Source organism: Ursus arctos, unplaced genomic scaffold, assembly GCF_023065955.2.
Source record: "Ursus arctos isolate Adak ecotype North America unplaced genomic scaffold, UrsArc2.0 scaffold_16, whole genome shotgun sequence".
NCBI lineage: Eukaryota > Metazoa > Chordata > Mammalia > Carnivora > Ursidae > Ursus > Ursus arctos.
Window position 1 is genome coordinate 32898092 of NW_026622830.1, and position 25755 is coordinate 32923846.

General features: G+C 39.9%; 1 protein-coding gene across 6 annotated transcripts in view; it reads left to right on the plus strand.

Annotated features, from left to right (window-relative positions):
• PLCB1 (phospholipase C beta 1) overlaps positions 1-25755 on the plus strand; it is a 661927-nt gene that overhangs the window by 179464 nt on the left and 456708 nt on the right. The gene's annotated exons all lie outside the window — the stretch shown is intronic.

Genomic DNA, 25755 nt, shown 5'->3' on the forward strand with positions numbered 1-25755 from the left:
TCACACTTCCACGGGCATTCTCCCTCACTTTTCCACTGCTGTGCCTGGATTTTCCGAGGTTACTTTCCAAAAAGATTCCCTCTGCTCACATCCCTGTCACAACTGCTACTTCTGGGGAACCCCAAACTAGGGTGCAGTGCTGGGTATTTACCAGGAGCTCACGTGGACTTTCCACCTGGGGAGAGTTTCTAAATAATTCTCAAAGGATGAAAATAGGTCAATGAAAGTTTTTGATAATATTAGATACTGATACAGTAAAGATACAGACAGATTTTTAGGTACTTGTGAAATGTTGCTTTTAAACAGATGTTTGCTTCTTGTACCAATTATGATGCAAACAATTAGAAGACACCAGCTACTCACAGGAGTGGAAGTCCTGGGAATTAATAGGTGATGTTGAAAAGAAGGGACATTTCAGATAGTCTCTGTAATGAAGAAATGACTCAAAACTACAACATAAATTTTCTTGGTTAGATAAATGGCATATTCTGAAAAGCAGTGTTTTCCATTTCAAGTTCCAGGTTTTTAAAGGAAGGACTAATATTCTGAACTAAATTGTTGCAGTTTAGACTAATTCTGGAATCTTAGAATTTTAGACTATTCTGGAATCATCTCTGGTAAGCCCTTGAGATAATTTTGTTCGGTTGTGACCACTCCAGTGTTTTATGAAGTTATGTTTCCATTGGAACGTTTCAAATATTTTAACAAGCAACACTTGCTTTATAAGATTCATACCATTCTGAAGTTGTCCGTCATTTGTTCAAGTAAATTTTAATTAGGCACCTATGGGGTCAGGAACTGACTTGAAAAAACACTTATGTGGCATTTTTTGTGTGCCAGGGACAGGTCTGAGAAATTTGTCATGTATTAATACATGTATCATGTATTAACTCATTTAATTGTCAGAAACTCATTTAAGAGAAAATTTCATATATTTTAGAGATAAGGCTCAGGAAGGTAAAGTAACATGCCATAGGTTATATGCATATGATTTGGGCTAGGGTTTGAACCCTGCCTGTCTCTAGAGTCTATTGTTTTGAACATATGTGAGGCTCCACCTGTGGATGTTCTCAAGGAATTCTAATGAAGTGGAAAGCAGAGTGAACAAACAAATGCTTATAGGATTAAGCAGTGCAGTAGAATGCTCAGGAAGTGCTAGAAGTATGAAAGGCTTGACTTTGCCTGGGGGATTTGAAAGCTCCGCAGAGGATAGCACCCTTGACCTGAATTGGAAAGGACAGAGCACATTGGACAAGCTGTTGTTTTCAGGGAGGAAATATTTTAGAATATTTCTAAAAGCTGTATGAAGCTACAAGCACTTCTACCCACTTTTGTAATCTAATTAAGAGTTATTAAAAGTTTATTCTTTTAAAAGAGATTTACCCTTTAGGGTTGTCTAAGTAAATATTTTGCTCTCTGTTAAGTGTTTCTACTTGGAAGTGTAAATGTCTGCTGATGTGTTTACATGTGTCTCTCCAACATCAGAAACATTCCTAACCTATTTTCTTCCAGCCCTTGATACTAAGTATTAATTCTCGGACATCATGGAGTGATATATTGACCTCTACAGAATAGATTTTTAATACAGAATAGATTTTTTACTACGATTCTGGAGCTGGAATGTTTGCATTCCGGCCCAGTTCCTATGGCATAGCAGAACAATCCTGAAGACCAGAGTAGGCAATTTGCAATTGTTTTAAAGCTTTCTAGGAATGATAGGTTTTGATTTTCTTTGGCCTGTGATTTAACCAGCCTTCAAAAAGACATTTCTTTCTCTTGACTCAGAAAATTGTTCTTGGTGCAGATTATTTACTTCAAAGTTTGACTACTGACTTAGTTCAACTATTAACCCATGAAATTTTGAAGCTACAAGCTACAAAGTACCTGTTACAAATCATACCTTCTGTCAAAGTATTTGCTAATGTCCTTTTTAAAAACAAAACTTTTAAAATATCAGAGCCAGGTTGTATCTTATTTTTCATTTTACTTCTGTGACGTTCCTGAAGTTTCTCAAAGGTATACCTGGTTATCAAGAGTGAAGCGCAACTCTGAAACAAAACTGGTATTTGCCACAACGTTGCCATAGCTATTTTCACAGTACCCAAACAAAAGATCTGAACTGATGTAAGGTTTATTTCTTTGCATGTTAACATCTGAACCAGGGGGCAAGTTTACCCTACTCTATGTGGTTATCCAGGTATCTTGGTTTCTTTTCTCTTGTTCTACCATATGTATGCCAGAGTATTCATATGGCTGAATATGGGTCACAGCACCATGTCCTCATTCCAGCTGTAGGAAGGTATAAAAATGTGGAGGGTGAGCATCTCCTTTTAAAGACGTGTTCATACATCATTGATGCTCATGTCCAATTGGCTAGAACTTAGTCACATGACTATGCTTAGTTGAAAGGAAAAATGAGGAATGTAGTCTCTGGCTCAGTGGCCAGGAGTCAACCAACATTTAAAGGTTGCTCTTACCAAAAGGGAAGAAAGGTGGCTTGGATTTTGGAGAAAAATTAGCAGTCTCTGCCATAGAGGACCTGCTTATCATAGTTTAGTTTGGCTGATGTCAGTCTCTAACTAATTTTACTTTATGCAAAATTTTCGGTTCCAGCTTTTTTTTTTTTTTTAAGATTTTATTTATTTACTTGACAGAGAGAGAGAGAGCACAAGTAAGGGAAGCGGCAGGCAGAGGGAGAGGGAGAAGCAGGCTCCTCGCTGAGCAGGGAGCCAAGCGCAGGCCTGGTATCATGACCTGAGCTGAAGGCAGACACTTAACCAACAGAGTCACCCAGGAGGCCAAATTTCCAGCTTTTTAGTGAACTTGTGGTTTGCTTAGACCCCAAATATGTTTCTGAGGCTTTTCTGGCTGGTAAATTATTTCACACATAGTTGAAAAATTATATTGTCTTCTAGTTGTCCCCATATAAAACTGATTATCTTCATTCATTTCACTAACTGCAAATATATATTATGTATACATATCGATGTAGTTAATATATATACAAATATAGTATTGTATATACATATATAATACATGTACAATATATATGTACATATACAGTAATACACCTGCATGTACACACACATACATGCCCCAAGATAACTAGGGGTAATTTTTCTTATATTGTTCACCCAATCTTTTTGCTCTCATTTGTCTTGTGGACCTCCTTGGTCATAGCTTAAATGTGAATTCTGCTGCTTCTGCCGAGTGCTCAAAATGGAAAGAGGGGGTAGATACAGGACTTGTTGGTATCTGCAGCCAACTTCCCTTGTCACTGTGTTGGCTCTTCTTAGCTTCATTTTTAAGCATATGACTAGTGTCTTTTGGGAGCATTGCCTGACAGTGGTCCTGACCATTCCATTTTAATTTAAATTTCTGTTGCTCTGCATTATTTCAGCAGGTATGTTTTTTTTGTTATTTCTTCATTCTTGAAAGATGTATAAATGTATCTTTTAGGTATTGTGGTAGATGAATGACGTAATTTTATAAATTAAATAAGTATACATGTATATAAAACAATAGCCTACTACTACTCTATGACTTTGCAACTTTGGGCATATTCAAGTTGATGCCGTTTTGAGTTTTGATATGCACTGAGACAGAGGGACCCAAATACAATGTCTCCAAGAGTTCATGCTGCTCCAGGGTTTCTGGATGACTCCTTACGGCAGGGTTGGGGACATGGCTCAGAAAGGAAAATGAACCGTACATGTAATACTGTGTTCTGCCAGCTAATTATGGGCATCTAGTCAGTTGACTAGCCAAATATGCCTAAGACAAAAAATCCAGGTGCAAAATCAAGGAAAAATTGCCAAAGTTGAACAGGCCCAATTGTTTTCAAAATTCAGCATCAAGTCAGAATGCAAGATTCAAGTGGTGATCTAACTGACTCCTATTATTCAATCAGTTAGCTTTGGGGGGTCTTAAGTGACATTTAATTCTGTGCTGCTTTATTTATATAATATTCTATAAAAGGAAAAGTTTGGTGGAGCAGTTTTACATAGGTCCCCATTCACCCTCGCCTCTTTCAGACAAGACTTCTAAAATGTTGACTTTTCTACCAAATTTGTTTGGAAATGGTTGAAAGCCTTTCACCTGGAGCCGCCAGGTCATTGAGTACAGTCAGTATTTTGTCCTATCAGCCTGAAATAGAGGCTTGTTTTTATCTGCCACATTTGCAACCATCCTCTCCTTTTCAGCCCTGCGTGCAGGCAACTGTAACATTTCCTCCTTTCAGCTGCCAGAAATGTCAGTGATCCAGGGTCCTCTCGGAAGCTACCATGTTTTGTCCCATGTGCAATAATAGTGCCACTGATGACAATGACATCTTCTTCCGCTAGATTTACAATAAGACTGTTCAGCATTGTTCCCTTATTAAAAATCAGCATTTGGTTTGGGCTATGGTTCCCTTGTAGAGTCCACGTGTGCAATACTCAGAGCTGTGCCCCAGCATGTTCTTAAATTAGAGTTAGATGTCTTTAACCCTGCACTGGCCCACCACAGTGTGACTTCCTGAGGACCCTGCCTTATGAATTTCCTGAAATCTATGCAGCAGAAATGCACATTAAAATAAGTATTACTTAAATGCTCGTAAAGGAACTGTATTTCAGGTTTCCCTCTTGTCATTAAATGCTGACATATTTCGCACTTGAAAATAGGAAAATAGGCAGGTGACAAGCAGGTCTTTAGGGGTAATTCTTTCCTGAGGCAAAAATCATTTAGTCAAAGATCTCCCTCCCTTTCTCCTGGTAAAAAATGTAGGATACAGCTATGGGGCCTTAAAATGAATGGATACAATGGTATCAAATCGATAATAATAGCTATTACTTATTAATTGCTTATCATGTGCTGGGCCTGTTAGCACTTTACACTGTATTAACTCAATCATTATAACAACTATAGGAGGCAGATATTTCTTTCATTTTCATTTTTAGATGGGAAGCTGGAGCACAGAGAGGTCGAGTACTTGTATCAAATCTCACAGGAATAGGTATAAGCTGAGATTTAGCTGATTCTAGAGGCTGTGTGCTTAACTATGGTAACAAGGATGTGGTTTTTCCAAGTGTTGCATGGAGATGCTCCTGAAGCTGCAATTTACAGCCATTGAGGAGTCATGCTGTATTAATGCGGAGTGTTGCTTAAAAGGCTCTCAAATGATACTTTTGCTTACTGAATTGGAATGTCTGTCCGCTTTCTGCTGGTGCAGCTGAAGGTTCAGCGGCTGGTTCAGGGCTCATATCTTATATCGAGTGGTCAGTTCTCAGTTCTGTAAGTCTAAGGAACATATGTCACTCTATGGAGCTTTCTTGTTTCTGCAGAAAAGACTAGTACAGGGTTTCTATTTTCTTGATAGCATTCAGGGTTTCCTGCAAAGTCAGCAGAGTGTTTTGCAAGTCTATTTTGAGGACAAAGTCATTGGCACGTAACGGATTCTGAAAGACCGTTTCTGGGCATTTGGATGGCATTTGTTATTGGTTGAGTTGAAGGAATATAATCTGGGTCTATGATAACAGCATCTGGGTCCTTTGCTGTGTCATATAGGATGGATGCAAAATAGAATGAACTAAGAAGGAGAGAAATAGGAAGTATGATGTCATATTCTCTTAGGGCACAAAGTATGTTCAGTATGTTGAGTTTTTAATATTTATTAAACTTTTCTTGAATATATGAGGATGAACCCTGTGAACTAGGCATTTTTATAGGTCAAAAGCAGTCAACCAGCAGAAATGTCATCTACATACATGCACAGATATACACAGCCTCATATGTACATATATATTTGAAGATATTTATGCTGCCAACTCAGTAAAACAAATAAACAAAGCTCAAAATTACCCAGTGGAATTTTACTTGACTTCCAGGCGATATTAAAATCTTGCATAACTGAAATTAAAAGGCTGTTCTAAGAACCCATTCTTAGGTTTTTATAATAAAAGAATGTTTCCAAGACAGACTTGTTTTTGGCATATTGTGCCCACCATCACATTCTCAAAGCAAAATGTACACCCTGAAATAATAAGACTCAATACATGTGAATTTTTTTCTGTATTAAAATCAGTAGAAATGTGTTACCCAAAGCTGACATTTTGAGTTGTTTTTACACTAGTCTGCTGAAGGCGAAACCTCTTCTCTTGGCAGGCTGATGCCTTTCAGAGGGGTTTGTGGTTGGGGGGATGTCTGTGCTACACTAATATGAGTGGGTTTTCATGCCCCATCTTTTTGACAGAAATTACTGAGGTGTGGTGTCCGTGTGCACCAAACCATTACTTCTTCAGTTATTATGCGTTCAACTGAAGGAGGGGCTTCGGAATATTTTGATCGTAAACAAAGAGCTTGCTGTTAAAATGATCATTTTTTGTTCCTCCTTTCTTTCTCTCTTTCTTATTAAAGAAATAAGGCAAAGTGCTCGCAGAAGGTGGGACTCACCTTCAGGTTGGGGGAAAATCACTCTTAAACCCGAAGAGGTGTTTATGTACGGGAAAAACTGGCAGCTTCCAGAAAGGTAAACTTTTGTGTTTTGCCTTATGGGGCAATATCACTGCCCTCTGTAGAATTAGGGACTATAAAGTAACACACAAATGAAGGCAACATAAGTAAGACGGTTGACACAAGAATGAGCCAGACATGGTGTGGGGACTCACGTCTCCTATTTAACCACCAAATTTGCAGTGTTTTTGTTCCCTCATCTATAAAACAAGATGATTCGAAACCATGAAATGGACAGTGAGGTTGGGTGCTGGGATTCTATTCTTGGCCCTCGAGTTTCTGGCAGCTACCCTGGCAAAAGAACTCACGAAACATTTGACCTTGCTTCCATCTTTCATAATGCTCCGTGCTGCCCTTGGTGTTTAAATGAACAAGATTCTCCTGACTTGCTGTCAGCAGGGCTTGCACTCTGGGCTGCTTTCCAGCATTGGGTATGGATTTATGCTGAATCATCGACACTTGCTTTCCCAGATGCCTCTTCTCCCAGTTTCTACTGTAGAATTGAGCAAATCTGCCAAAGTCAATGAGAATTGATTTGTTCCTTATAAATAGCCTAACGTGGAGAAACTTAAATCAACCCCAAAGTAGATGGAACTTAAGTGTGATATACACTAAAAAGAAAATTCTGTAAACTTGTAGATCATGTGTTAGTTATTTCTTTTGGTATATCAGTAACCAAAATTTACTGGACATTGTTTTAAGTACTTTCCATGTATCATCTCATTTAAACTTTATACCACTCTATAGTAGGGTAACTATGATTGTCCCTAGATGTGAAAATGCAGGCTCTGAGGGCTTGTTTAAGATCAGATACAACTACTCGGTGGCAAAGCCCAGATTCCAGAGACGGTGCTTATGACAATGTCCTTCTCTTTGGCTAATGGTGCTCTCTACTCTGATGAATATGTGTCATCTGCCTTCTTAGGTAAGAACTTGCAACTCAAGAGTGAGAGTCTGGAGTTCTAGCCCTAAGATATCAATCCCAAGATAAAGGAAGTATCTGTGTCCAACTTTATTATGTATAACATGGGAAGATCACACACACACACACACACATACACACACACACGCACAAACGCACACATGCACCCCTGGAATTATATTTGACCATATTGCAAGGTTCTTATTAGGTTGAAATATTTATGTACCTGGTTTGAAACATACAGAACCGATGGCTAGAAAAAACATTAAAATGGCATACACTTCTTTCATAGTGTAGTGTTATTGCTTGAAAAGGTCTTCCCCAGTGAAGGAGAACCAATAAAATGTGAGAAGAAGTGGTGTGTGACACTTGCAGGCTGATGTCCAGAGAGGAAGTGTTCTCACCACCTTTTTCCCACCCCCTGGCTCAATGGAGGAAATTCCAGCCACGTGTAGAAGGTGGTGGAGCCAAAGATGTAAGTGGCTTGGGTTCCTGAATGATCACCTGGAGGCACACCTACATTGGATTGTAACATGAGGAAGGAAGAATCTTGCAATGAATTAAGGCATTGAGATATTATCTGTTATGCAGTTGGAGTCACTTAGCCTAACTACGAAAAAGAAAGTACAAAACTGTCGTGGCTTCAATCTAGGTCCAGAGTAAGGAACTGAAGATCCTATTAATGTCCAGCCTTTAAATTGCTGAGCAAGTCATTGAATTTAGCCATGCCTTCTGTTAATCTTCAATAAGGAAAATATTTCTTTCATGGCCTCAGAGCAGTGTTTCTCCAATGGGAGTATTTTACCCTACTTCCTGCTGGGGGCGTTTGGTAATGTCTGGAGACATTTTTGGTTGTCACGGTTTGAGGGACAGAGCTACTAGCCTCTAGTGGGTAGAGGCCAGGGATACTGTTCAACATCTTAAAATGCAGGTGACAGCTCCTTACAACAAAAAGAAAAATCATCTGGCCCAAAATGTCAGTAGTGCTAAGGTTGAGAAACCCTGCCTTAGAAGCGTATCTGGAACCACAGATATGAACACTTACAGCATCCTTGTGACATGTCCTACGTAAGAACTGGTAGAGACACTGTCAAGCCCCTACTCTATTGGGGTCCTGTTTACAAGGTACGTCATTCAGTCTCAACAACAAGACTTCCAGACCTAAGTAGCATGTTGTGATGGAATAAACACTGGGGGAAGTAGAAAACTTTGTCTTTAAAGCCAGATCTTTCTTGTTAATAGCTGCTATGAGCTTGGGCAAATTAACAAATCTCCTTAAGCTTCGCTTCTTTCATCTATAAAAGAGAGTAATAGCACAAGCTGTGACTACCTACCTACCTCATTGGTTTATAAGCTTTAAAGAGATGATACACATAAAAACATTTGTTATAATCTCCAGCATATACTAAGCACTCAATATAAATATTCTTTTCCTTCCCAAACTTCATAAATGTGACAAAAATAACTTGTTAACAAGATCTGAAATCATACAGTGGAATAAATCAGAAATTACTGAGTGGCAGAATGTGCTCACCCATATATTTATATATTGTCAGTTTATTGGTTGAATAAAAAACTGGTTTTAAAAAAATTAAAGCTAAACTAAAGTTAATATTCAACCCCAGCTCATACAGTTGCAGTTTTCGTTCTCGTCCCTCCACGACGAAGAACTGGTAAAACCTTCTGTCTTCAGTGACTTAGAGAAATATGATTATCCTGATGCAGTCCAAGTTATTTCTTCCGTGGCCATTCTGGTTCTATGTGGACTTTTTTTCTTTTGCTCCTCTTTCACAACCTAAGCTATGTCCCACACCTGCCCCACGCTTTTCCATGTATATCTGCTCATGTCCTTGTATCAAGGTCGATATGCCATTGCAGAACATTCTCATGCACTCTTTGCAACAGCTCTATGTTCAGACATTGAGTTACAGAGTGTTCACCAACTTTCCTATAACCATAGCTATTTCTGTACCATATGGTGTCAGCACAGATGAATGCAATGCTAAGCCTTAATGAATGGGGGTGTGCCCATCAATGCTTGCACTAGAAATGTCTTTGTCTTTCGTCTAGAAGATGCTGCATTTGCTCCACTGCTGTGATCTATGTTTTTGAAACAGCCTCAAAAGTTGGCAGAAAAAGAGTATCTTTTCTACCAGTGTTTACAAATAAATATATATTTTTTTCCATGGAAGCAGTGGCACAACATATGTAGGACAAACATAATGTGTTTGCAGGCTCGTTGGTGCTGGAGGTGGCCAGCTGAGATCTTGTCCTGGCCAGGCCTCACCCAGTTGTGCCAAGAGGCAGATTTGTTACACACATAATGATACACTGACTTGTTGGGGAACTCTGTCTAGACTGAACATAAAACAAAAATTAGCACAAGTTTCTACCTACCCTCTTTTTACTGTTAATCCCCTACATAGTGTCCATTAAAGTTTTGTCTTCTTATTTTCTGGGTTATTATATCAATTGTCACCTTATCTGTAGGAGCTCAATTCAAAGGTTCACAATTATCCCTATTGGCTACACCGAATGTCTTTACATGCACATGAATAGATCTGTCCCCCATCATTCCGTTTTGGGAATTACTTGGTGCCCCTGCACTGTCATCCTTCAAACACTATACACATGATGGCTCTTCTTTTGCTTCAGAAGTGAATACTGAGTTCTTGCAATTAACACCAGGGCTCTTCCTAGCATCTCCAGTACATTAGGGACATCTCGGAAGAAAAGCTCTATAATAATTTATGTGACTCAAGAACTATTTTCTTCCATGACCTTGCAAATGACATTTTAAAATTAAGAAGTTATTAGCCAAGGAGAAAACACTCCTGGAGATCAAATGATTGCTTTTACTAATGGTGGTCAGAGAGAACTGGATTCTGGCACCTACTTCTGGCAAACCTGTTGATAGCATGGAGGGACCCAGAAGGGTGAGGTAAGGGTGGTGGAAAAGCAGGAGCCAGTGTGAACATTTGCAGCCTTTAGCTTGGGGAAAAGAAATCCAAAGGGGAGGCTAGAAGCTGCTTTTAGCTCTCTGAGGAAGAATTAATAAAACCGATCTTGAATTCTCTAGGTGATCAAATTAAGACTCAAAGGTACGAAAAAAAGAGTCACAGTAAGAAATTCCGATAACACATTTAAAGGTTGCTTACTAGTGTCAACAATTAGATGTCCAAAAGTTTTTCTATGTAAACCTAAACCTATGTCCAGAGACATATGTGCATATATACATATTTGATACCATTGATATATTAAAGCATTTAAAAATGGGATCATGGCCTATATATTTTTCTTAAAGTTGGACTCCATATAATAAAGACATGTTAAGAATTGGGAATATCTCATAGTGGACCAGCTGCATCATGAGTAGTGAGTTTGCCATGTATGCAAGTAATTAAAATAATGTGGGCCAGCATGTCTCCATATTTCATACGCATGCAGATCCCCTGGGGATCTTGTTAAAATGCAGGTTATGATTCATTAGGTCTGGGGTGGGGTGTGGGATTCTGCATTTCTAACAAACTCCCACGTGATGCTAGTCCTTGAGAAGTGAGGGTCTCACTGAGCATGTCCAGGGACACTTAGAACAAATGCCTGTCTTCGGTTGGGATAAAATACTTCTAAGTTCCCTTATAACTTGAATGATTTATCTTCGTTACATATACATTTATGGGAAAAAATGTTGATTATATAGAAGTGTCTTCATTTGCTGTCTCACCATTACTCAACAGTTTGTTCTTCTTTCTTTTCGTTAGTACAGTCTGTAACGCTGTGACAATAACTGTGATTATAAGGTTTCCCATTTTAACATTCAGAGCAAACATTGTCTGTAATTTCCAGAGGTTCCTTGCATCTTTATTTTGAAAATTATGTATCTATAAATTTTAGGATCATTTTTATATGTCTGAGTTCCCATAGTAATAGAAGCATTGTATTTAAATGATGTCCCTAGTAATTCTAATAGAAGGAACCAGAATTTTTTAAAAAAGTAACAAACAACAATGGCTAAGAACAATTAACCACAGCTTACATACTAAAGACTGCTTTAAGGATTTTGTATGCATCAGATGATTTAATCTAAAATACAGACCTATGAAATAGTCATTGTTATTATCCTCCCATTTTATAGAAAAAGAAAGTGAGATACAGGAAAATAAGTAATTTGCTCAAGGTCACCCAGCTAGTGAGTGGCAGAATTTGAACCCACGCTCCTGAGTTGGTAATCTCAATTAGTTAATTGCCACATTGGGAAAATCAATTACGATGATGTGAAATAAGATAGTAACTTAAACTTATATAAAAGTGTGGGTTCCTGTTGTATTATCATCAGGGTACCTTCTTTGGTGATAACTTAGTCTTATATATTTCTTAGCCTTTGAGAGCATCTGTGCTGCATTTTATAAATTCTAACTTATTTGTGGAATTGTCTTAGACACATGGAATCTACTGGAATAACCAATTTCATGAAATAAAACTTAAAAAAAACTTAAAATGCATATGAGACTTTTCAGGATTCATAATTATAATTTTATGTCATTTGCTAAAACTAAAGCATACCTGAGTTTCAGTACTAGTTTGACTAATTAAAAAAAAAATTTTTTTTGCACAATTACACCTAATGCCACGTATTCCACACCATTCGTAAGAGAGAAATTAATTTAGATATGCAATTTATTTTCTAAAGAGACTTATTTTCTCAGTAAGTAAACTATGCTTAAGACTTAGTATTCACTCTTTAATATATATTTTTTTTCTGTGAGCAAGATGAAAAGAGTGATTACATGAGTAAGAGTGAGTTCCCTCATCTCAAACCATGCAGTAGTCCATAGTGAGGAGATGCGCCCATTTTGGCACATTGTGGCTATTGCTGCTTAGTTACAGAGGAAGGGGAGCAGCGAAATAAAGGGAGCCAATGTCCAGCTCGTGACTAAGACTCTGGCACCCAAGAAGCTAGAGAATCCAGAGTGTCGGATGGGGAGGAAGGGAGAGACAGTGGTGGTCCTTCCAGATCAAGTCACAGTTCTAAGAATTACCAGGGGCTGTTTGCTTCTATTTCCCAGATATGTAATTTTATTAAATTTTATTAGTAGATAATACATTCTCAGGATTCAAAAATATGAAAGGCAGGATTTTAGCAATGACAGTTAATTATTCATGGAACTTGGCACATTCATAAGGAAAGCTCAGGTACTGTCCCATTTCTCTGTGGGAGTATATCCTGCTCATTTTAATTATTTTGTTAATGTTGATGGCAAGTATGCCTTTTGATCAATACCTTTTTGCAAGGAAAAAGCAATAAAATGGCCAGTACCAGGATAATTGTTGGGTCAAGTGCAGCTGTGGGGTTGGTTTTCTGCTGTGTGGATTCCCTTTGCATTTTGTGATGTGTGGTGATGGTCAAGAGCCCCATTAGCAGAGCTGGGATGAGGATGATGAATTTGAAAGCCACCGACAATGAGGTTTTCTTTTTTTAAAAAATGATTTTATTTATTTGAGAGAGAGAGAGACAGAGCAGGAGCAGGGCAGAAGGAGAGGGAGAAGCAGACTTCCCGCTGAGCAGGGAGCCCCACATGGGGCTCAACGCCAGGACCCTGGAATCACAACCTGAGCCGAAGGCAGACGCCTAACCAATTGAGGCACCCAGGTGCCCCAACAGTGAGGTTTTCTTTATCCTGCTGTCAGAACAAGGGCAATTAAAAAAATTTTTTTGTATGCTAATGGGTCTTCTTTGAGACATAATTTATATAGAGTGAAATGCACAAATCTCAAATATATCCTTGAATGAATTTTGTCAAGTGTATACACCTGTATAGCCACAGAGTAGATCAAGATAGAATATTATCATGGCCCCAGAACATTCTCTTTTGCCCTCTTCCAGGCAATACCTCTCCCTGCTAGCCCGGCACACACATGAATACCCAGAGACAACTGTTATCCTGTCATCCAGCTTAGTATTACCTCTTCTTGTCCTTCGTCTAAGTGGAATCACATAGCATGTTTTCATTCATCTGCCTTCTTTGACTCAACATAATGCTTTTGCTATCCATCCACGTTGCTGCCTGTCGTGTTGCTCTTATTTATTGGTGTAGTGTTCCTTCAGGGGATTTTACCACAATGTGTCCATTTTCCAGTTGATGGATCGTTTCCAGTTTTGAGCTGTTATGAATAGAGTTATCATGAGCAGTCTTATACGGGTCTTCTTGTGGACATACGTTTCCATCTCTCTTGGGTAATTACATAGGAGTGGGCTTGTTGAGTCTATTAGGGTGGATGTCTAACTTTATATGAAACTCCCTAACAATTTTCCGAAGTGTTTATGTCACTTTCCATTCTCACCAGCAGTGTATGAGTGAACATAGATGCTCCTGATCTCGGCAATAAGCAGCCGCCCACTCCATATGTGGGCAGTTCCTCAATCTTAAATATCACTGAGCTGGAGAGAGTAAGAGAGAGTAGCAGGCTGGGGAGGGGAGGCAATGGAATTAGAGAACCAGTGCACAGGACAGGTAATTCATCCTCCCCCTGCCAGCAGGCCAAGCCTTATTTGCTCCCAGAACCGCTCCTCAGCCCCGTAAAGTCTGCCAACCTTCCATTAAGAGTTCCACCATCAGCAGACTGGCTGTGCTACAGAATTAACTCCGAGGCTGGCTTTCAGCCCACCTGCACTTTGACCTCATCTCTGCTTGTTCTTTCTCTACACCCACACTGCATTCATCCCGCTCTACACACTCTGCCCTTCTGTTTCTGGCAATTACTTGGCTGGTCCTGTTATCACTGAAGGCTTGTCATCACGAGTGCTCCCACTTAATAACGGGTGTGTAACTTTGGGCAAATTACCTAACATTTTCGAGTTTCTGTTTCCTCGTCTGTAAAATGGGGATAAGAATGCTGTTGAGTGTTAAAAAGTTAATGCAGCTGTGAATGCCTGGAAAGGGTTCTGCACGGGCCCTGGCACAGATAGCATATGCTCAGAAAATGCTGACTATTCTATTCCCAGCAGGGCCCCTTCTGCTGTATTTCTTACGTGTGATTTTCTCTCCACAGCCCTGGTCTCCTGCATGGATAATTCTGGCAAAAGACCCTGTTTGCAATTGCCCTAGGCATTCTTGTTGAGGTCTCCCTCTTTCCAAGGCTCAGCTACAAACTGTCACTCTGAGAAATAGTTAATATGACACGGGATAGTTAGCAATTAAGTGGTTAATATGACCCTCGACTGCAGACTTGAAGTTCCTGCCAGCTTGATCTGGATTTCCTTTGGATTTCCTATCCCATATTTCCAAGATGAAGATGGAATTTTAAGGATTATATGCTAAAAGGAGATCTCCATTATGAATTTTTAGGGTTTTAATACGTCATTAAACTTTAATTTTGATATGTAAAAGGCATCTTCCTTTAAAAATTGTGAGCACATGCAGAGTATCTGAACACTATTATTCTTCATTCCTGATGCTCCTAGGATCTCGGCGCCTTTCTTATTCACAGCAGAGGGGACTTAGTGAGTCCTAGAAACAGGTAGTTCATGGTTTTTTATCTTAAACAGTGTCATCCAATAGCTGCATACTTTCCTCCAAGCTCTTCATTGGACAGTGTTCAGGCAGGACGCCCCCCTGAGTCAGTCTAGCTCTTCATGCTCATTCCCTGCTGCCTTGTGCCAGAATTATGCTTGGGTACCTTCAGCTGGCATGTGGACCTCCCTCCTTGTCCTGTCCCCTTCGGCTTCCTCCCCCAGCACACACATCCCATGCTTCCCTTCCCCAAGCCTTTACACACAGCCCCCGCGTGGCTGGTGAGGCCTTCTTTCACCAACTTGAGAGCTCTGCCAGGCACTCTTTCCCTGACTTTGCTGCTCCCCTTCCCAGCGAAACTCTTTCAGAGAGTGGTCTGCACACACGATCTCTCCTCCCTCCGCTCCCATTCTCACCTACACACACACACACACACACACACACACACTCTACTGCAAAATTCTTATCACAGTTACCAAAGTCCAACATCTTGTCGTCTGTTTTCATCTCACTTGGCCCCTTAAGCATCACTTGATGTAACCTATGCGTCTCCTTCTTCCCTGAAATGTATCCTGAAGTTTCTGGGGCACCATAGTTGCTGCTTTTTTTGCTGGAATTCTCTTCTCCCAGATCATCATGATGATGCCCCTCCTCCTCATGGATTGCACCTGTTTTTGGAGGCTTTCCAAGTTCCAGAATATCCTAACCCAAGCAGCTACTTTTACTTCTTTGCTTCATTTTATACTTAAAAACAACAAGAACAACACTTATCCATTCCTGACATTCTCATTTATTTATATACGTGTCACTATTTCATAGGGGAGTTTGTAACTCTCAAATCACTCATTTGGCAAAAATGATAGCTGACATTTATTGATGACCTGCCACTTGCAAGATAGCTTATTACTCACTTAAAATACGTAGTTGGAATTATGGTTCTCCCTATACATATGCCCAAACTAAGGGACAGAGAAGTTCAATAACTTGCACTTGATCTCAGGGCTGTAGGTACCAGACTGAGAATTCAGACCTGGCCATTCTGATGCCAGGACCCTTGATAAAAATTACTGAGATGAAAACCATTGGGTTATGCTGCTTCCTTGTGCTTTCTGAGAGTACACTGAGAAATCTGGTGGAACAGAACATCTTCAAAGGACATCAACTGGAGAGAACTAACTTTTTATGTTTCCTCTGGAGCCCTGAGAATTTCAAGGTTTGGCTTTGTGACGACTCAGGAAGTAATAGATCATACACAGTGAAGTAGTCATCTCAATTTGCATTGAGTGTGGCAAGGGTTTGTTAAATGACAAAGTGCATTATAAGCCTTGCATAAGTCTTAGAATAAGGATATAAATTTCTAAAACTTGTAGTTTATAAATAGCAAGATATGTTAGTTTACTCGTTAATGAATCGTTAATCTAAGGTGAACCAGAATGAGTTCCCAATTAAAACAAAATAAGAAAGATGAGCTGGTCTGTATTTTCTTTCCTTTGATTTTTACTTAATCATTAAAACCAAGGCCTTCATGGATTGTTGGCAAGGGAAAGCAGGTTTTAACGCATTTTGCAGCTAGAGAGAGCAGGTGTTTCCCACCTGTTCGGTTTCGACTCCCAGGTTGAACTTTGCCTCCTTTACACAAATCCACAGCACACTCTGGGAGCTTGTTAGCACTCCTGTAAACTGTTGATTTGTTGCTGCCAAGCCTGCATAGCCCTGAGCCAGAGCCAACCCGCCCAGAAACCATGATGTAGGTCTAACCTGTTTCCAGTAAATCCCATCACTGCCTCTTGAATAACTCCCTAAGGCATCCTCATCTTGCACCTGCTGCTTCTCCCCCCAGAAAGAGACCAACAATTCTTTGGAGGTGTTACAGTAACAACTTCATGTACAGCCCCTCCCAGAAATGTTTGCATTTTGGGGGAAGAGGACAATTAGGCAGATGTGGAGCCACACAGGGTGAAATGTCTTTATTATTCAGCTACTGTAGACTCTAGGGACCCTCAAATCCCAACAGGCCGGTAACCCAGTCCATGTGGGGATCTGAGAGGTAGTTTTATACAGCTGGGTTACCAGTAAAGTGTTGGAGCTGTTCATTCATCTTCCCAAAATGTTTTTCTAGTCTGCACTTCCTTCCCATCTCCACAGAGACCCCCCTCTTTAAGGATCTTATTTGTCCAGCTTTTCAGACTGGAATGTGCCCACTACACACCTGGGCTCTGGATAGCACACAGATTCTGACTCAGTGGGTCTGCAGTGGGGCCTGAGAGTCTGCATTTCTAACCGGCTCCAGGGAGGTGGGGCCGTACTGATGCTGCTGGTCTACCACTATTTGCAGAGCAAGTTCCTGGGTCAACCCTTCATGCATCAAAATGTCCTGGGGCTTGCTAAAATACATACTTCTGGGCCCTGCCACAAGACAGTCTGATTCCGTAGATCTTGGATGGGACCCAGGAATTTGCATTTTTAACAAAGATCCCCAGCAATGCAGATACTACTGGTCTGGGACCCACACTTTCAGAATCACTGTCCTAGATTATTGTAGGAGCCCCTGACTTGTCTTTCTGTGCCCTCTACTTTTTTATTTCCCTACCACCTTAATTACCCTTAAAATTCTTAAAATGATAATTTTGTATATTTTCTTCTTGTTTATAAAACTGCATAATGATTTGCAATGGGCTATTTAATATACTTCTAGACTCTGACGTGTTGTGACACACAGTTAGAAATAAGCATCCCTTAGACAGAATTTTTTCAGGGGCTTGTCTCTAATGGCAACTATGAGATACAGTCCACCTAGCGCACTTTTATCTGTATTTATCATCGCCTTAAGTGGTTCTTTATTTCAGGGACTTATGCAGACTCCAAAAGCATTTGTTGAGAAGGCATAAACATGCACTATAGAATGACGTCTACCGACGTTTTAGCGATCCATAACTAAGACGTAGTATCAACTTGGGACCCATCATGCTGTACAGCAGCATTCCACCGTCAACCCCCATGTCTTGAGAAATCGGCCAGTGTCTGCAAGAGAAGCTGCCCTATTCTGTTCAGACCTGAACCTGTCTTTGCTCTGCTGTAGTTTTGCTAAATTTGCTGGGAGATCCATGCCATTCTCTTTCCGGGCTTCTAGATGCAAAGGTTATTTGTTGCTGCTGCTGTTTGTTTTGTTGTGGGGATTTGGGTCCTAATTCTTTTTCTTTGAATCTGTAAATACTCCAAGTGCCGTCCATAAAGAGGCTTGACTTGCCTCCAGGATGCACTGCCAGATGCTGGCTTCCAGTTTTGCTAACTGATCCGAGAGATGGATTCTGTGGGTTTGTTTGGTCTCGCAGTTTGTGCCAAGTGGGCACGATGTCCTTAGTCCACCTTCTTTGCACACAAGTACCGAAGGGAACCTATTACTCCTCTCCCTTGGATGGGAACAGTCACATTTTTTATGGAGTCTGAGCTAAAATTTGATTTCCTCATTGCAAGATGCTCTGGCTTTATTGTGTAAATTCTCCTCCATTGCTGTTTTGCCATTTCAGGCCCAGGTTCTTCTAGGGCTTCTGCTAGCATTTGAGCCCTTTGTGGCCTTGGTTTTCCTTTCCAGCCTCAGCTCCAGGCACTGTGGTGCTTCTAGTCCAGCCACTCCCCAAGGAAGTCATAAACTCGTGTACCTCTCTACTTCTGCTTACTTCTCTCTTCCCAAAATGTCCTCTTTGCGGTGTCTCCTCTTCTGATCCCCATTCCCACTTGGCTACGCCCACACAGGCAGTCCTACCCAAATCTTGACCTGAATCTTGTTGAGCCTAATGAAAATCTGGTGGTAGGTCCCCAAAAGGCAGTGGACTCTAACTCGTCTCTGTGTTTTGATTTTGTTTTGTTTTGTTTTTTTTTTGGTGTTTTTTGGGGTTTTTTTTGATCTGGTTTTCATAGGAATGTGTGTGAGGGAGGAAGGAGGTATTTGCTGCAGGCAAATGTTTGAACATTCAGGCCGACTTACCGGGAGAAGCGTATGAGGGTTGGTAAATGCGGGCACAGTCGCTGCAGAGCTGGCATGCTGAAAGGAATGTTTGCCCCTAATGGTCTCTGCTTGCTTTTTGTAAGTGAGACCTGAAGCCATTAAAAGTAGAAAACTACTCTAACCAAACTGACATTTATTTTTTTTAGTATACTTGGTACATGGTACACTCTCTATATTTTTAGAGTTTTTCAAAAGTAAAGAAGATTCAAAACTGTCAGAGTCAGCTCTTCCTTCACTGTTCACTACCCTTCAGTAGAAAAAAGGAAAGAGCTGGCTGTTTGTTTTGGGCTTTTATGCGTCGACACAGACACACTGGAAGGATTTGAAATGGATTACAGTTTGAAACTTGAGTTCCTTTTACTCTTTCTTATCTTTTATGTTTTCACCCATAGGTATCCTTGATTGATACTATATGTCATTTGAGTTAGGGGAAAAGCCACTGTTGAAAACTGTTTTGTTCTCAGTGATCACTGATGAATGTCCGTACACCTAAAAGAGAGCTAAAAATTCATCAGGCCTCATGTTTAAAAATAACTTATTCTTAATTATAAGCATATTCATGAATGGCAGCTTCCCTCTTCAGGACTATGAAATCCAGAATCTTGAGTAGCAATAATGTCAGTCACCTGGCCAGACCACCTTTGGGGTCAGTGTACCCCACCCCTGTTGTGACAGGTGCTGACAGAGGTCCTGGGTAGTGGAGGATGTTCAGCAGCACCCCTACCCTCTACCCACTAGATGCCAGTAACACCCCATCAGAGTGACAACCAAAATGTCTCCCGACTCTGCCAAATGCCCAAGGCTGGAGGGAAAAGCTCTGGCAGCAACATGTCTCCCCGCAGAGAACCATTGGTCTATTGAGAATCTAAAAGAGAGATGGGTGAAAGCCAGGTCTCTCCCTGAAACTTGTCCAAACACAAAGGAGAGTAGAAGTATTCTGCCGAATAGAGACTGCATTCTTTTCATGATATCACCATTTTCCTCCCCCCTAATTTCAGCCAAACTTTTATGGTGAAGTGTTCCTCAGGCATTTAAATGGCAAAAGAGAGAAGATGCCATGGTTTCAATTTGGAAGAGTTCAGTGAGGTTAAGAATGGTCCTGCTATAAAGTAGGGAGGCCGAGGACATGTGTGTTTTACGTCAGATTGTGGCAGGATACAAAATTTTAAAGCAGGTTTAATAATGTTCCAGACTTCTATTGTCTGTTCAAAAGAAAATAATGTATTTAATATAACTTCCTGGCATCATAAAGATGGAAATAGGGACACTATTCACAAAGTTACCCCCAAACATAGCCCTGACTAGACTAATTTTAACTTTTTCCTGCTGACAGATTTCACCCTGCCAATGTTCTTCCTCAATTTTGCCTGCCTGTGCAACTCACTCCTTCATACTTATCCGTGATGGAAGGCCTAGCTAAGATAAAGATAATTAAGCCAATCTGATTTTCAAGGCTTGAATAATTAATAACTATGATTTTGGCATTTTAAGAATGTTATGCTGACCTCGTTCTTTGCTCAGTGATGAAAATTAAACGCAAGAGATGTGCATCAGAGCAAGGCCCTTAGTGGGATAAAGATTTCATTTATAATGTTTCCTAACATTCCCTTCTTTTTAGCTTTTTAGTTTACACAGCCCCACATTGAGCCTTTTCCCAAAGTAATCATTAGTTATTATTTGAACTATTAAACACACACCTCCTTAAGCTGGTATTGTGTTGTTACATTAATCAAGGTAGTGACAAGCACGATTTTGTCCCGGAACTTTTAATCTGCCTTAAAATAAAACTAATGTTTTATTAGTTTCACTTTTAAATGAGCTATTAAACAAATCCGCTGACTTTTAGGGGTGAAAAGCATTCTCCTGTCCCAGGAGCTCAAACCGCATTTGACAGTTGCCCGTGAATCACAACTAGAAGTGTGCTCCTTCTCCCCAAGAGAGGAGCAAAAGTAAAGTAGTAGTCGTGCCCCTGAAGGCTTCTCCAGTTCCAAAAGACAATTTCCTTCTTCTCCAGAAGAAATCAAAGAGAAAGACAAGCATCCTCTGAACAAGAACTCAAGAAGAAAATGTTCATCTAGGTAGAGAACTAGCTAGCTAGAGAGATAGAAGGAAGACACAGAATTGCAGAAAAAAATGGAATTTTAAAGTGTTTGTGGGGTGGAGAAGAGATGACTGTAAACAAAGCCAAGAGCTAAATATAGAAACTATGGAAATAAATAGCCCATGCTCCCTGGATAGCCTAAGCTTTGATGCTAAGCAGCAAAGCAGCTCCAAAAGGGTTCCTGTGTAAAGCTATAAACAGGAAAGAATTAAGAATATGCTGATTAAGAGAAACAAACATGGTTTACCTCTGGATTTTGCTATTTATGGAATAAAAGGCAAGAATGTCAGAGCAAGCATTTTGTATAATTAAAATTCTGGAGTGTAGGGAGGGAGAAAGGAATAGAGTTCATTGTCTCGAAATGTCTACTACATAATTCACTGCCACCTTTAAAAAGGGTAGGTATCTTATATTAATCATGCTTGCTAATTAGTGAAGAAACCTTGGACATGAGCTCTGATGAAGCAGGACTGAAATCAAACCAGAAGGCAGAAGACAGCATGAAGGGAAAATCTAATTGGAGCTAGATGATGTGTCTAAAGTACACTTCATGCGTGTTTTTCTTTTTCATTTTCTTGGAAAGTATTCATGGAAATTTCCATGAGCCGGGTGACACTGGGCACGTAATGGACAGAGGTCTTAGTTTATTTGCTGTTAACTTGTGGCTTTATTAGGGAAGTTGAAATGGTCCAAAAATGTTAGTGGAGTGGTCCATCAAAATACTGTTCTACCTATTGCTTCTTTTGAGATACTATGTTACAATTAGAATGGTTGGATTTAGACCTTAAAGTTAAGACAAAACATAAGGATGATGAATTTTTAAAGTTAAGTTTCAATTTAATTCTATGAAGAGATATCTATGAAATATCAGGTTTGCTTTAGTTTCAAGTAGTTAGAAGACGAAAAGGAGCTGTCTCTTTAAGAAGCCCAGTGGTGAGATGGTTAATCACTCCATAGGAGAAAAAAGATGGGGAAGCTCTCGGGGGGATATGTGGCTGTAGACACATTGTAAGTTTCTATTGAAGGAGAGATGTGTGTAGTTGTGACTGAGGGATAATGTTCTGGAGCAGACCACAAAGCATTCCCAAAGAGATGGAGGATTACTGGGACTCCACTGTCTTTCAGCAAATGCTCATCTGATTACTATCGAACATAGAAAACCTAGAGATACACACTAACATGGAAAGAATGTTCTTCCTCTAGATGGAGGAAGCCTGCTAGCAATTGATCTAGTATCTATTCTCCCTGTATGCTTCTCAGCTTCCCTTGCAGCTAGGTGTGTCTGGAAGACTAAATTCTAGCCAAGTGGTGGAAACAGAAGCCTGTAAGACTTCCAGAACATTTTCTTAGAAGGAAGGGCGTGTGTGTCTTTAATCTTCCTTCTCTTCTGTCACCAGTATGAACTGTATTTGAACAGCCATCTCTACCATGAGGGAGAAATCACATGCTGAATACTGAGAGGTGTCCCCATATTAAAAGCCAGGACCCAGTCACCCTTGTCATGCAGTCCTGCCCAGCCTGGGTTCCTACCTCTGGGCTTTTTTTTTTTTTTTTTTAATCTGAGAGAAAAATAAATCTTTATCCTGTCTAAACTGTTATTTTGGCCTTTTCTTCTTCTTTTTTTACTTATCCTGAACATAAATTGTTACTGATACACATTCACTATGATTATAGTAGGATTAAAAGATATTTAATTAATATTTAGAAAGTTATATGATTTTCCCAGTCTGTGATAAAACTAGGGCAATATCTTTGCTTAAAAACAGATATCAGTCAGTCAAATGTATTTGAACGTGTATGGATTACAAAGAAGCATGAAATGGAATTTTGACCCTCGAGTGATTTTTTTGTAAAGGGAAAAAACAAGACATTAAAAAATGTGCATACACACACATTCACATACACGCATTTATATACACACATACATACATGCAGAACAATGTGGAACATTCCATCGTACAGCAGTTCAATCCAATAGAACCAGTGGAGCAAGGAGCAAAAGATTAACACACACAATAAAATCCTCAGCAGCTCAGAGGATGCAGCTCAAAGAGACTGGGGAGTCTTGGCAGAGAATTAGGTTTTGAAGATGAGAATGAAAGATTAGGCAGGTGACAAGAAGGGGAAATGGGATACAGTGAATATATTGTCAACAAAATGAAAGAATTTTAGGTTATCTCAATATGACATATTTGCAGTCAAAATTCTGGTGAAAGGATCTTTTGCTAATGCTCATTTCTCTCAGTTGGTCTCATGAACTGCCATGAGAGACCACACTGTTCCCCTGGTGGCATTTTCAGGAAAACTGTGCAATTAGGGTTTGATTTTTTTTTTTCTATGAAGAATCCTTACTGTGTCTATATCAACTTGCAATTCTGCGGTCAAGAGATGAGGGAATGATTGCAGTGTGGTGACTGTGGGAAGGAGGAAACTCGACAGAATGCTTTGGTTATTGCTGGCTGCATTGCTGGTGGAAAGCGGAAATTTAGGGCATTCGAGAAGGTGAGGCCAGAGGAGCTAAGAGGGAGAAATGTGACAAGGAGGTTTGGCAAGACCAGGTGGAAGATCAATATGTTGTGGAAAAAAGATGGAGGTTGGAATGGGCTGTGGAAGAGGTACCAAACACACAGTCCAGTTGAGGAGGAAGAGAATCAGTGAATCAAGAAGAAACATATGAAACCTAGAAATAAAATTGTCTTTTCTCACAATGACAAGATACTTTATGTCAGAAACTCCAAAGAATCTACCAAAAAAATCCTGTCTGGAGCAAAGAAATGAGTCCAGAGAGATTGCAAGATACAATGTCAATGTGTTAAAGTCAATTGCTTTTCTATATTCCAGCAATGCCCAACTGGAACTTGACACTTAAAAAAGAAACACCATTCGTAATCATACCAAAATTGAAATGCTTAAGATTAAGCCTAACAAAATATGTCAAGGATCTTATACATAAACAACCACAAAACACTGATGAAACAAAGAGAAGATTTGATGATGATCCTTCTGATGAAACAGTCAAATAAATTGGGAGACATTCTCTGCTTGTGGTTGGAAAGGTTCAGTATGGTAAAGATGTCAGTTCTTCCCAACTGAACTATAGATTGAGTGCAGGCCCAATTAAATCCTAGAAAACTTTTAAAAAAATCAAAACACTTAAAAAATTTATATGGAAAGAACTGAGAATAGCCAACATAATACCAAAATGGAAGAACAAATTTGGGAACTCCCACTGTCTGATTTTGAGACTTACTATAAAGTCACAGTAATCAACACACTTGTATTCGTGAATGCTTGCTGTAATTTCAATTATATTCTAAGTCAGAGAACTGGGTTAAACCAGGTGTGTTCAGATATCAGCATCTACAGTCATCTAGGGGTTTTAGTTTTACCATCTATAAAATGGGGATAAAATTAGTTCTCACAGTTTTCCCCCTTTTTAAACTTTCCATGTATGTATTTTCAGGGTTATCTGGAGAAACAGAGCTCTTTGTCTACCTTACAAAGAATTGTCTCACGTAGTTATTGAGGCTGAGAAATCCCACAGTCTGCTGTTCAGTCCAAAGGGGTGAGAACCAAGGGAGCGGATGGCGTAAGACATAGTCTGAGAGCAGAAGATTGTTGTCCCAGCTCAAACAGTCAGGCAGAGAATGAATTCTTCCTTTCTCTGCCTTTTTGTTTGATTCAGGCTCTCGATGGATTGGATGATGACCACCCACATTGGGGAGAGCAATCTGCTTTTCTCAGCCTGTGGATTCAAATGCTAAATCTCATCCAGAAACACCCTCACAGACACACTCGGCAAAAATGTTTGGCCAAATATCTGGATACCTTGTGGCCTGCCCAAGTTGACACATAAGAACATGCATCACAATGTGTCCGTAATGTTTTATGATATGAGATAGTGGAATTTGACCTTTTAAAAGTACTATAAGTCCTATATTAACTGGAGTATACGTTATAGAAGATAAAGTCCAGAATTTCGATGGCTTAACACAGGTGATATGAAAATGTTGGGGTTCAGAGACAATGGTCAAGAAAGAATTCATGAGATGTCTTCAGTGCAAAAAAGTGGTTTTATTAAAGCATAGGGACAGGACCCATGGGCAGAAAGAGCTTCACTGGGGTTGTGAGGAGTGGCTGATAATATACTCTGAAGTTGAGAGGGGGTCAGGATTAGCATAAGTTTCTAAGGAATTTGGAAGCAAGGTTTCCAGGACCTTGAGGGGCTACCTGTCATTTGGAAAAGGTAATTTACTACTGTCTGGTAAAACCTTAGTCATAAGACCCTTCTGATGTGTATCAGTGGGCCAAATGCTTCGAGGATGACTGCTGACATAGATCTTGTGGGATAGAGATAAAGGAAGTGTCCAAAGGAATTTTTATATGTTAAAGTAGACTTACAGGATCCTGGAGGTTAGGATAATGTTAAGGTAACATTGCCTTTTGCCCTTGGCAAAGTATTCACAACAAGGCAGTTGAGTTCTTAGAGGAGGGTCACTCTGCCTGTCTCAAGGACTTGCAATGCACTGTAAGTTGTAAGGAAATTTAATTTTTTCCTTTGCCTTTGTTCCCTACATCAGCAAGTATTTCTCATTCACATAAGAGTCCAGTGTGTGTGTGTGTTGCTGGTCTACAGATGGCTTTCTTTTACTTTGTAATTCAGGAACGTAGGCGCTGTCCAATATAATGGTTCTAATATTTCTTAGGGTCTCCTTGACCACTATGT